Here is a 13345-nt window from a genome sequence, read left to right as displayed (position 1 = left end):
TTACATCAAACTACATAATGTAGTGTAAATTCTTGTACCTCTAATTTTTACATCTCAAAGTTCAAAATGCTTCAATGTCAATGTCAAATTTATTTATATAGCACTTTAAAACAGGTGTAAAACTGCACCAAAGTGCTGTACAAGAATGACAACACAAATGACAAAACAGAGTATAAAACAATACATCAATTAAATGCCAAAGAGTAAAAATGAGTTTTAAGAAGCGATTTAAAATGATCCAGGCTGTGGGCAGATCTAATCTGGAAAGGTAAGTTATTCCATAAAACAGGAACAGCAACAGAAAAAGCTCGATCTCCTTTCCTCTTAAGTCGAGTCCGAGGAACGGTCAGTAATAACTGATTATTTGATCGTAAGTCCTGGACACAGACCGGAAACTTAAAAGGTCCCAAAGATAAGGGGGGGATAACCCACTTAAAACTTTATAAGTTAACAAAGGAATCTTCACTTGATAATCTAAAAAGTTTACATAGCCATCTTTAGGGGATGTAAAAAGAAACTGTACTTTGACTAGGCCATTCCCAAAGCTTTTAGGGAAGGGCCCAACAGAGTAGGCCTGATGCTCTTAGAGCCACATGGAAACATTTGTACCTGGTTTTCTTTGTGTCTCTTACTCACAAATATTCAGTTTTCAGGTTTACAGTGTTCTGTACTCACATGCATGTGGGAGTGAGTTTGTGGGAGATTAGGAGTAGAGAATAGTTTTTATTTTGACTTTTTTTTTTGCAAAATATACGAGTGTCCTCCTCCACCTCCTCTCCCTCCCTCTCGTTATTCTTTATTCTTTGTCCAAGAATGACCAAACTTGGGCTTTGTGAAGAGGACGTTTGTTCTGGGGAATCATGTGGTGACAAAGAAAAGTTCTGATATGTGATGCTTAATAATCTCAAATAAAACGACTTTAACACTTAAATCCGTTCGTCTGAGTTCTGAATAAAAGATGTTCTGTCATAAGGCGGTTTAGATGAGGTGAGGAGAGACGCCGAGAACCCAGGTATGGTGAAGATGATGAATTTAATGGTGATAATAAAGCTCAACAGTCAGCAGGCAGGCAGCACGGCAGAGACTAGCACACAGCTAAGTACCGGTAGCAACTGATTCACAGGACTAGAAACGAGAGCTGACACTACCAGGACTAAACAGTTCTACTGGAGCGCACACACAACGTAAGACAAAACTGAGACGTTAGACAAGGACCCGACGAGGAACACAGACAACAGGTGGGTTTAAATACACAAGGGGTAATTAAGGGAATGAGACACACCTGGGGAGCAATCAACGGGGAGGACAGGACAGAGACTCACAGGGAAACAGGAAAACATCGAAAAACTCAAAACACACAGAAAACCACGGATCATGACATGTGCATCTCGTTACATCTGGCATAAATCTAACATAATGTAGAAATTCAAACACTCACTTGATTAACACTCACTTGATCAAAAGCACAATAGATGGTCTGATATTGATTGGCTGAAAAAAAAAAGGATTTGAAGTGGCCTAGTTAAAGCCCAGATTTAAATTTGATTGGTTTGGCTTTTCCAGGCTGCACAGTGGCACAGTTGGTAGAGCTGCTGCCTTGCAGCAAGAAGGTTCTGGGTTCAATTCCCAGCCTGGGTCTTTCTGCATGGACTTTGCATGTTCTCCTTGTGCATGTGTGGGTTTTCTCTGGGTACTCCAGTTTCCTCCCACAGACCAAAAACATGACTGTCAGGTTAATTGGCCTGTCTAAATTGTCCCTAGGTGTGTGTGTGCATGGTTGTGTGTCTCTGTGCTGCCCTGCAGCAAACTGGCGACCTGTCCGCCTCTCGCCCTGAATGTTAGCTGGAGATCGGCACTAGCAACCCTCTTGACCCCCCTAAGGGACAAGGTGTAAGAAAATGAATGGATGGTTTGGCTTTTCCTTAAGCAGGCTGTCCAAGGTGGGACTGAATTAAAAATAAATCTTTAAAGAAGAAAAATAATGAGCAAAAATATTCCATAAGCCAGTTATTTCTGGTGACATTTTCCTAATAAATTACTTTTATTATTATTTAATTTTTTCAAACACTTCATTTAGATTTTTACTCATATCATCTGTACCTAAATTTAAAATGTGCATTTAAACATTTAAACATGACAAGAACAAAAACATTTTTGATGATTTATACCAGATTTATTTGCTCCAGCTCAGCACATTATCCCCAAAAATCACTTTTCAGTCCTCTGAATACCAATATATATTTTATAAAAACATTTTGAACAGTGCTGCATATCAGTGAGGTTGCTCTGTGAGTTTAAGGCAGTGGTCCCCAAACTACGCTCCGCGGGCCGGATCCGGCCTGCATCCACGTTGGTGGTTTCTTCAACCAACAGGGGGCTCTTTAGCAAGAAGTGAATCATAGGAAGTCAAAATTGGAAATAAAAGAAGAAAGCGCCTATTAAAACAGAATTAGGTTTTAATAGGGAATTGAAATTTGAGAATGTTGTTGATCAGTTAAATCGCATTGAGGGGGAAAAGAAGATTTTTCAGTTTTTTTTTATAATACTGGGTTCATTATGAGAATTTGAGGTATAGATATTAGGATCCAATAGATGGCAGTAGTGCAACAATAATGGATGCAAGCTGCCGTTGAAATCTAAAGATGAAGAAAGAAGCCCCTATTTTCATTTAGCACATGCTAGTAGCAGACACGAAGGATCAGCACTTTTACTGTTACAGTTACCGTTCCTAAACTACCGCAATCAGTTCAGTTAAATCTAAACTTGGCAACTTTTTCTTTTTCAACCGTAATAAATGTGATATTCAATTGACCTGTTATGACTCAAATGTTGGCTGTCCGCCCCCCTCTGCTGCTGCTGCATCGTTGTGGAAAACCTGGAGCGGCAGAGATGTCTGCAGCTTATAGCCCGGAAAATACGGTATTTATTTAATTAATAGTGTTATTATTTATTTCCTGGATTTTTTCTGTGAAGAACCCAGAGAGGGTTATTTGATTGTGCTTTCTGGAAAACAATACATTTTTACATTTAGGCACTCCTGCAATCGTCACACTTTTTCTGTTACAAACTGACTCCGGCCCCCAGCAGAGAAAAGTTATGTGGCCCTCACAGGAAAAAGTTTGGGGACCCCTGTATTAATGTCTATGGTTGCACCTAGTAGCCCGCTCTTTCCCACCGCTACAGTGTGTGCTAACCAACTAGCATCATGGCCTGTTGGCTACTTCCTCTAGCCGCTGCTGGCTCTGAAACACAACAAAACTCGTATAATATCTTTTAACACATTACATTTCCTTAAACAATCCTCGAACAGTACCAAATAATAAAAGTACTTAGTTAAAATAAACTTTAGGGTTATTCTCACCTCAAGTAAATGAGCAGACGGGAGACGCAGTTTGTGTTACTCCAATTTCAGCTTATGAGAAACGGCAGAGCAACAGGCAGCTCAGAGTCCTAATACACCACCTACCGGTGAAACACCGTTACTGCACCCTTCGTGTTTAACCCCTGTTAACAAATAATATATCTTATCATAACTCCATAAACATTTAAAGAAATGCATGCTCTTTTTTCACTTTTGTGGGCACACACCATTGGGCATCACAAGACTGATAGACCGGCCCACCAGGTCGTGTTGTGGTTCCATTGACACTTTGCTCTATGCCTGTTACGAGATGGAACCCAAATAACAAATAAAAATGGGTAGGGCGGTAAAGTGGAGGGTCCAATGGTTCCCTGACCCCTCCTGTTAAGCTGCGCACATCACTGCCAGTTCAGACTTGTGGGAATAATGCATTTAGTGCACACAGATTAATTTTTTTTTCATAGCGCATGCTCACTGCGTGCTATTTTTACCCTTAGCAACAGTTGCCATGCTTCTGACAATGATGTCATCAGCATGACTTCAAATGATGTCTGTGTCATGAGGCCCTTCTGAGGATGACTTTATGATGTCATAGAGACCATGACATAACCAACTGATCAGTTAATTCTCTGATCAGTTACCACAAATCAGTCGACAAGATTCATTTGAACGTTTTAGCTCGCCACAATAAAAATGACTGACGAAAGCCAACAGACGCAAATGGATGTGAGGCCTAAGGCGTCTTTTTGGACAAAAGTCAAAAAGACATTCTCCAACAAAGTCCATCCTGGCCAAAGAAGCCCAGATTATAAGAAGAGGAAGTTTCTCAGCGAACTTCTGTGGGAGGTAATTGAGAAGGTTGCGGATGAACCAACTCTGCATCTTGTCCGACACATATTTGAGGAACAACATAGCAAAATTTTGATTTTGCTATTGAGAAAAACTGGAGATTTAAATGTGGACGTACTCTCTGAGTTGTCAGAAGAGCTCGCCGAAAGGATTTTCCAAAGTGTTGCGAGAGATGCATTCCACTTTGCCAGTGGACTGCATTTAATCGCACTGCTGGATTATCCAGAAGGACACGAGGTCATCGTGGAAAAATTCAAAAAGCACCTGGAGAATCCCGTTCGGCCAAAGAAGATGTTATCGTCCACCAAAAGAAAGATCCGAAAGACGTTGTTTCCTACCGAGGACTTGTACGCAGATGAAAACTGCCTGAGTGAAGATTATACTCAGGCAACCATGGACCCTGAACAATTTTTGAGGGATGCAAACAGGATGGGCTTCAGGCGAGGAACAGAAGATGAAAGGAGAATTATGGTGCAAAAGATCCTATGGAGATTGATTTACAAGTCCAGTAATAGATCGAGCTATGGGGCTTACAAACAGAAGGACACTGAACCGGTCCAGAGAAAGCTTGCTCCAGAAATATGGAAAGAAGTCAAAGACATCGATTTTGTGTTTTTTGAGAAAATGCAAAAAAAAGTCTGCAGAGACATCTTACAGCTTCTCTGTGGCAATGAAGATGTAGTTAGAGAACTGCTCTTCAAAATGATCAAAAGCAACAACCCAATTGTGATTCACAAGGTTGTAGAGTGCTTCAAAAGAACCCTGGCACGACCGCGGATAATCAATCTCCGAGACACCTTTCTGCAAAAGGCATGGGGGCTCATCAAAAAGGCTGCGTGTGGTGGAGACGATTCTGACGAAGAGGAGAGGCAAGAACCCGCCAAGAGTGAACCAAACGTTGAGTTTAGTCCACGCTTAGCTGGGCCTGTAAATTTGGTCAACCCAGAGATCGGTACTGACTCGGAGGAGTCAGGACCGGTCTCCGATTCAGGACACACCTCGGAGACAGGACCTGCCTCCGAGTCAGGACCTGCCTCAGAGTCAGGACCCGACTCAGAGTCAGGACCTGCCTCAGAGTCAGGACCCGTCTCAGAGTCAGGACCTGCCTCAGAGTCAGGACCCGTCTCAGAGTCAGGACAGACCTCTGAGACAGGACCTGTCTCAGAGTCAGGACCTGCCTCAGAGTCAGGACCCGTCTCAGAGTCAGGACCCGTCTCAGAATCAGGACCCGTCTCAGAGACAGGACCCGTCTCAGAATCAGGACCCGTCTCAGAGTCAGGACCCGTCTCAGAGTCAGGACCTGCCTCAGAGTCAGGACCCGTCTCAGAGTCAGGACAGACCTCTGAGACAGGACCTGTCTCAGAGTCAGGACCTGCCTCAGAGTCAGGACCCGTCTCCGAGTCAGGACCCATCTCCGAGTCAGGACCCATCTCCGAGTCAGGACCCGCCTCCGAGTCAGGACCCACCTCCGAGTCAGGACCAGTCTCCGAGTCAGGACCCGCCTCCGAGTCAGGACCCGTCTCAGAGTCAGGACCTGCCTCAGAGTCAGGACCCGTCTCAGAGTCAGGACAGACCTCTGAGACAGGACCTGTCTCAGAGTCAGGACCTGCCTCAGAGTCAGGACCCGTCTCAGAGTCAGGACCCGTCTCAGAATCAGGACCCGTCTCAGAGACAGGACCCGTCTCAGAATCAGGACCCGTCTCAGAGTCAGGACCCGTCTCAGAGTCAGGACCTGCCTCAGAGTCAGGACCCGTCTCAGAGTCAGGACAGACCTCTGAGACAGGACCTGTCTCAGAGTCAGGACCTGCCTCAGAGTCAGGACCCGTCTCAGAGTCAGGACCCGTCTCAGAGTCAGGACCCTTCTCCGAGTCAGGACGCGTCTCCGAGTCAGGACCCATCTCCGAGTCAGGACCCATCTCCGAGTCAGGACCCGCCTCCGAGTCAGGACCCACCTCCGAGTCAGGACCAGTCTCCGAGTCAGGACCCGCCTCCGAGTCAGGACCCGTCTCAGAGTCAGGACCCGCCTCCGAGTCAGGACCCGCCTCCGAGTCAGGACCAGTCTACGAGTCAGGACCCGCCTCCGAGTCAGGACCCGTCTCAGAGTCAGGACCCGCCTCCGAGTCAGGACCCGCCTCAGAGTCAGGACCCGCCTCCGAGTCAGGACCCGCCTCCGAGTCAGGACCCGCCTCCGAGTCAGGACCCGCCTCCGAGTCAGGACCAGTCTACGAGTCAGGACCTGCCTCCGAGTCAGGACCCGTCTCAGAGTCAGGACCCGCCTCCGAGTCAGGACCCGCCTCCGAGTCAGGACCCGCCTCCGAGTCAGGACCCGTCTCAGAGTCAGGACCCGCCTCCGAGTCAGGACCCGCCTCCGAGTCAGGACCTGCCTCCGAGTCAGGACCCGCCTCTGAGTCAGGACCCGTCTCAGAGTCAGGACCTGTCTCAGAGTCAGGACCCGTCTCAGAGTCAGGACCCGCCTCCGAGTCAGGACCCGTCTCAGAGTCAGGACCTGTCTCAGAGTCCGGACCTGTCTCAGAGTTAGGACCTGTCTGAGAGTCAGGACCTGCCTCGAGTCTGGACAGATGTCTGAGTCAGGACCCACCTCCGAGTCAGGACCAGTCTCAGAGTCAGGACATGTCTCCAAGTCAGGACCGGCCTCCGAGTGAGGACCCGTCTCAAAGTCAGGACCTGTCTCAGAGTTAGGACCTGTCTGAGAGTCAGGACCTGTCTCAGAGTTAGGACCTGTCTCAGAGTTAGGACCTGTCTGAGAGTCAGAACCTGTCTCAGAGTTAGGACCTGTCTGAGAGTCAGTACCTGCCTCGAGTCTGGACAGATCTCTGAGTCAGGACCTGTCTCAGAGTTAGGACCTGTCTGAGAGTCAGGACCTGCCTCGAGTCTGGACAGATGTCTGAGTCAGGACCTGTCTCAGAGTCAGGACCTGTCTCCAAGTCAGGACATGTCTCAGAGTCAGGACCTGCCTCGAGTCTGGACAGATGTCTGAGTTAGGACCTGTCTCAGAGTCAGTACCTGCCTCGAGTCTGGACAGATCTCTGAGTCAGGACCAGTTTACGAGTCTGGACAGATGTCTGAGCAGGACCTGTCTCAGACTCACGACAGACCTCTGAGTCCTCATGCCTAATGGTGTTTTCAGGATTTTTTCTCACCAACAGAGTGACACCGTGTCAGAAGTGTCAAAACTGGATGCGTTTCCTCAGCAGAACTTCGCAACCTACCAGAGCGGATGATTATGGCCTTAAGAGTGCGTACAAGTTTTCAATCTGAGAATACCGGAAACCTTTAGTCATCCATTGTTACAGTCAGAGCAAGATGGGTAGGATGTACCGAAGAGTCAGAATGGGAGGCCGAGGGAACGGTGGCGGACTGGAAGGATAGAGGAGATTCGAAGAAGAAGGAGAGAAGGTGCGGGACTGACGTATCCTTAGAGAGGTGGGGGGTGGAGGAAGCGAAGAAGGAGGGAACAAAGGAGAGACATTGAGGGGGGGCTAGTGTACCATGAGAGGTACACTAGCCCCCCCTCAATGTAGAGGGGGGGGGCTAGTGTACCATGAGAGGTACACTAGCCCCCCCTCAATGTAGAGGGGGGCCTAGTGTACCATTAGAGGTACACTAGGCCCCCCTCTATGTAGAGCTAGTTGTGAGGGGTCAAAGAGGGTGGGGGGCGATCTAGCGTACAATTGAGTGGTGGGGGGGCGGACGGACGGCGTATTGCAAGAAGGGGGAGGAGGTCTGGCTGTAGAAGGAGGGGGGCGAAGGAGAGACATTGAGGGGGGGCTAGTGTACCTCTCATGGTACACTAGCCCCCCCTCAATGTAGAGGTAGATGTGAGGGGTTGAAGAGGGTGGGGGCGATCCCGATCCCCCTATAAATGCTATTTTATTTATATATTTAGGGCTATTGCAAACAAATATTTTAGTAATAGCATAATCTATCGATTATTCTTACGATTAATCAAGTAATCACATAAAAAAAATTGACAAAATAAAGTACCGGTAAATCTGGCATAACAGCAGTGTTACTATCTGATATCAACAGATATCAACATCTGATATTAACAGTTTGTATATTTAAGGGGAAAAAAACTGTTAAATTATGGAATAATTCTGTTGAAATTCCGTAAAAAACGAGAAAATGTATTGGCAGAAAATTACCAGGACATTTCCTTGTTTTTTAATGGAAAAATTGAAATAAAATACTGTTAAATTACGGGAAATTTCTGACGGAAATTCTGTAAAAAACACTGAAAATATCCTGGCAGAGAATTACCAGGACATTTACTGTATTTTTATATACTTTTTTTTTTCAGAATTTCCATCAAAATATTTTCCATAATTTAACAGTTTTTATGTCAAATTTACCAATATTTTGTTAACCCAAAACTGAAATTCTCTCTCTATTTACTCTGTCTTTTGTGATTTATTCACAAACTTTAAAAAAAAAGAACATTGGACTTTTCCAAATACTTTTGTCCTCCAAACCATTGAAGTCTGTATTCTATACCATATGTTAATTATAGTGTAAAACATATTAAATTTAATGTATTTAATATATTCTTAACATTATTTTGAAACAAAATTAAATTCTAAGTCCACAGGAAATGTAGTTGTAGAACACAAAACACTTAGTTTGAAAGTAGCTCATGCAAAGTGATGTAAAAATGAAACCATTCTACAATAAATTTGCAGACCTTATTTTGCAATTTAAGACCATAAATTGACACGTCATCTAGTTTTTATAACTAACATTTACTATTTAAGAGCTCAACATATTCTTGAGTTTGCTAATGTTTATCTTCTGTACATCACAACTAATTTATTGCATTTTACTATACAAATTTTCAACATATAAATTAAATGTAAAGCAGTCTTGACTCTAATCTTTGAAGTCAAATAAACAATTTTGTTCAGTTATTATACTATAAGATGGAACATAAAAAATTGCTTTTGAACATGAAAATAAATGCCGAAAGTCAACGATTATTTTTATGAAATACAGGTATAAATATTTTGTTAAAAATCAAATGCTACATAAACCCAGCCGGTAACACTTTATTTGAATTCGGGTGAATAAGACTGACATGACACCGTCATAAACACCTGTCATGAATATGAATAAGTCTTCATGAATATTTATGAATGTTGTCATAAAGTGTCATTCGGTAAATCATGACACTTTTAATATAAAGCTGACATTTTTGAAAATGTCTTTGTTTTGACAACTTGACATTAATCTAGACAAAAATGATTAATGATTGATTAATATTATTCAGCAGGTTGTTTTCTTGTCAGCACAAAGACGGTACTCTTATCTTTCATGATAGTATTATAAAAATAAAGCTGTGGTCAATAAATCCCCACATATGATTTATTTACAATATGTAAATAAGTTACCAGTTCAGACACTGCTAGGATCTCAATAGAGCTTTGGAGCTGACGTCACAGCGCATGACGTTTACGTCGCTCGCTGAAGTCGGTTTCCATTTCTAGCTTCCAATAGCTAAAGGACCATTCCACTTAATTTTTCACTACCTTCTGCATCAATAATCGACTGTAGTTTAAAATCTACAATACTTAGACACTTCGAACCTGGACTAGATTATTCTGCTCCAATAGCAGAATATTTAAAACCGTGTTTGGGATTTGTGAAACCTTTTTCTGATTTGTGAAAACTCAATAAAGTTCGATTATCACCATTTTTTGCATCTGGATCACACTAGAACTGCTCCAGTTCCTAAAATACAACTCATAGACTCTTAAAACTTGGACTAGATTATTGTGCTCTAACAGCAGAATATTTAGAACCATGTTTGGGATTTGTGAAGCTCTTTTCTGATTTGTGAAACTTCACTTCACTTAACAGACCCCTGCAAAGGTTCTTTCCTTCCATCAGCCAGCATGATCGACAAAAACTCGTTGAAGAATTAATGAGTTACAGCAACTTTTAATTTCCCATTGGTTAAAGTGGTTCATTAAAGTGGTTTTGAATTATAATTGAATTTGAAAAAAACCGCATGGAACATGTATGAATAGTAATCTGATCTTTAGTGAAGTTTCACAAATCAGAAAAAAGCTTCACAAATCACAAACATGGTTTCAATTATTCTGCTATTAGAGCAGAAAAATCCAGTGCAGGTTTGAAGTGTCTAGAAGTTGTCGTTTTTTAATTAGAGCAGATCTATGGTGATCCAGATGCAAAAAAATTGTGAAAATTGACATTTTTTGAGTTTTCACAAATCAGAAAAATGTTTCACAAATCCCAAACATGGTTATAGAGATTCTTCTTGAAGAGAGTAATCTAGTCCAAGTTTGAAGTGTCTAGATGTAGTAGTTTTTTAAGTAGAGAAGTTGTAGTATGAAAGAGTTCAACAAAAATGGTAATAATCGAACTTTACTAAGTTTTCACAAATCAGAAAAAGGTTTCATAAATATTCTGCTGTTAGAGCAGAATAATTTAGTACAAGTTTCAAGTGTCTAGGTGTTTTTTAATTAGAGCAGTTCTAGTATGAAAGAGATGCAAAAAATGGTGATAATCAAACTTTATTGAAGTTTCACAAATCCCAAACATGGTATTCATTCAGCTTGAAGCGGAGAATAATCCAGTCCAAGTTTCAAGTCTCTAGGTGTAGTAGTTTTTAAACTAGAGCCGATTAAAGATACGGAAGGTAGTGAAAAATTAAGTGGAATCGCCCTTTAGCTATTGGAAGATAGAAATGGAAACCAACTTCAGCTTCGTCAGCTGCTGAATCACTCTGAAGCTAGAACTCTCGGGTGAAAAACATATATATATACATATATATATATATATATATATATATATATACATATATATATACATATATATATATATATATATATATATATATATATATATATATATATATATATATATTCAGCATTAATCATTATTTATTTATATTTGTTTGTATAGTTATATAAATATGTATTGATATTACTAAATAATTTATTAAATTATGAACGGCTGTGTGCTTTGTAATATGCTCTTCATACATCAGTATCAGAATATTCCATTCCTATTCTATTGTTATAGCCACTAAGCATATTTAAATATGATGAACTATGTATTAAAAACATACTTAAAAAATACAATTGTTTATAAATGTTGCTTTGATAGATGTTTGAATATGGTTTACAGTAACAAAAAAAGTGTGTTATGATCGATTAAATGCGCTGATACGTCATTGTGCCTGCTAAACACATAACGCTGAGTGGAGTGGAGTACCGCTCCAAGATGGCCGCCCTAAATCTCGTCAGCGACAATAGGCGAGAGCGGTCCATGAGGCGTCTATCCTTATATTATGTCTATGCTAAGACCTGCCGGTGCGTCTTCAACACGTTTAAAGGATCATCCTGGAAGCACATACTGCCATCTAGTGGTTGAAATGTGCAACTAGGCCTAATTTAACTCAGACGCGTTTTAAAACTTCTTGATGTTTTGTTCTAATCTTGTTTAAATCTGTATTTGAAGGTCATTGTTTGAAAACAAAATGCATTAATAATAATGTTATTATTATTATAAATTGGTTTCTATTGAATGTTCTGTACTCAAATCAAAAATCTGTTCTTATTTTGCAGCCTGTTTGAAATCCAACCAGTTTATGATTTTATATAATTGGGTAATAAAGTCTCAGTTATGTTGAACACATCAGTTATTCTGTGCAAGCAGCAACAATATAGTCATTTATAAAAACTACCTAAACCAGCAAACTCACTACAGGCTTCAGCTGAATATAAGGTAGATTTTAAAATAGTTTAATGCTTTAGAGCAGGGGTGCCCAAGTCCAGTCCTCGAGAGCTACCATCCTGAAACTTTCAGATGCATCCCTGCTTCAACACACCTGAATCAAATGAATGGCTCGTTATCAGGCCTCTGTAGAGCTGATCCTGGTCTGTTGGAGTAAGGATACTTCTAAAACTTGCAGGATGGTGGCTCTCGAGGACTGGACTTGGGCACCCCTGCTTTAGTTTGTAAAAGTGTGGAAACAAAGCAGCCTGCACACTGCAAAACACAAAATACTACCAAGTTTTTTTGTCTAGTTTCTGGTCTTAGTACATTTGAAATAATACAAAACTAACTTTCAATTATAATTTCAGCAAGAAATAAGAGTTTAAAAAGTCTTAATATTTATTACTTTTTAATTAATATTAAGGAATTATTAACTTAAAATGAGCTCCTATGATTTGCTGAAACGTGACTAGCTGAAGATATTTGAAGCAGAAACTAACTATACTTGTTAATATTTTGAGTTTTTGCAGTGCAATAACATTTTATTCCCCACAATGAGTGATACTCTATTATGACCCGATACCAATATTTACTGATTAGATTAAATTGGATTCAATAATTCAAGAAACAAACAGACAGACTTTCTAAATACCAGTTTTTGAGCAGCTTTACTCACATCTTTAACCTTTTCCTGCTACATTACTCCAAATTAAAATCATGACTCAGTCAGTCTTAATCTATTCTTCCTCAGCCAAACAACATGCTAATCACTGAGCCTCGTGATTTCTGCAGTTATCAATACTCAGGTTCATTACTAGAGTCCAAATGGTTCAGTTGTCTGAAGAACCATTAGATAAGAAAATATGTTCTCTTTACTGAGCCCAGGAGGAGAATTCAGTTGTTACAGCAGCACAAAAACAAGCAAGCTGCATAAATAAAATACCTTAGAGGGGATAAAATACTCCAGAGTGGGATGTAGGAATTATTTAAGTTGCTTATAAGAAGAAATATTCACACATTCCATTCTTATACATGATTTATGCAACTAAAATACTAAAAGACTTTATTCATCCTGTGGGAAATTCAAGTATCCTCTGGCATCCATGAGTTACATATACCAAAATACAAGTTGTAAAAATATAATTTGGCTGCAAGATATAAAGTCGCTGCATAATAACAAAAAATAAAAATCAAATATGACACATGAAGGCGTGTAAAAACACAAAATCTTATCACAAGTGTACAAATATTGAGTACACTTCAAATAATAAAACTTTCCATCATGATATAGGAGATTAAGTCAATGATTTATTAATATTGAATTCCATTGACAGATTATTTCTCTTATAGCAAGAGAAAATGTCTTTTTATGTGAAA

This window comes from Poecilia mexicana, unplaced genomic scaffold (assembly GCF_051168715.1).
Source record: "Poecilia mexicana isolate PSO_F unplaced genomic scaffold, ASM5116871v1 scaffold_5, whole genome shotgun sequence".
In the NCBI taxonomy this organism is placed as follows: Eukaryota; Metazoa; Chordata; class Actinopteri; order Cyprinodontiformes; family Poeciliidae; genus Poecilia; species Poecilia mexicana.
This window is presented reverse-complemented; position numbering follows the sequence as displayed.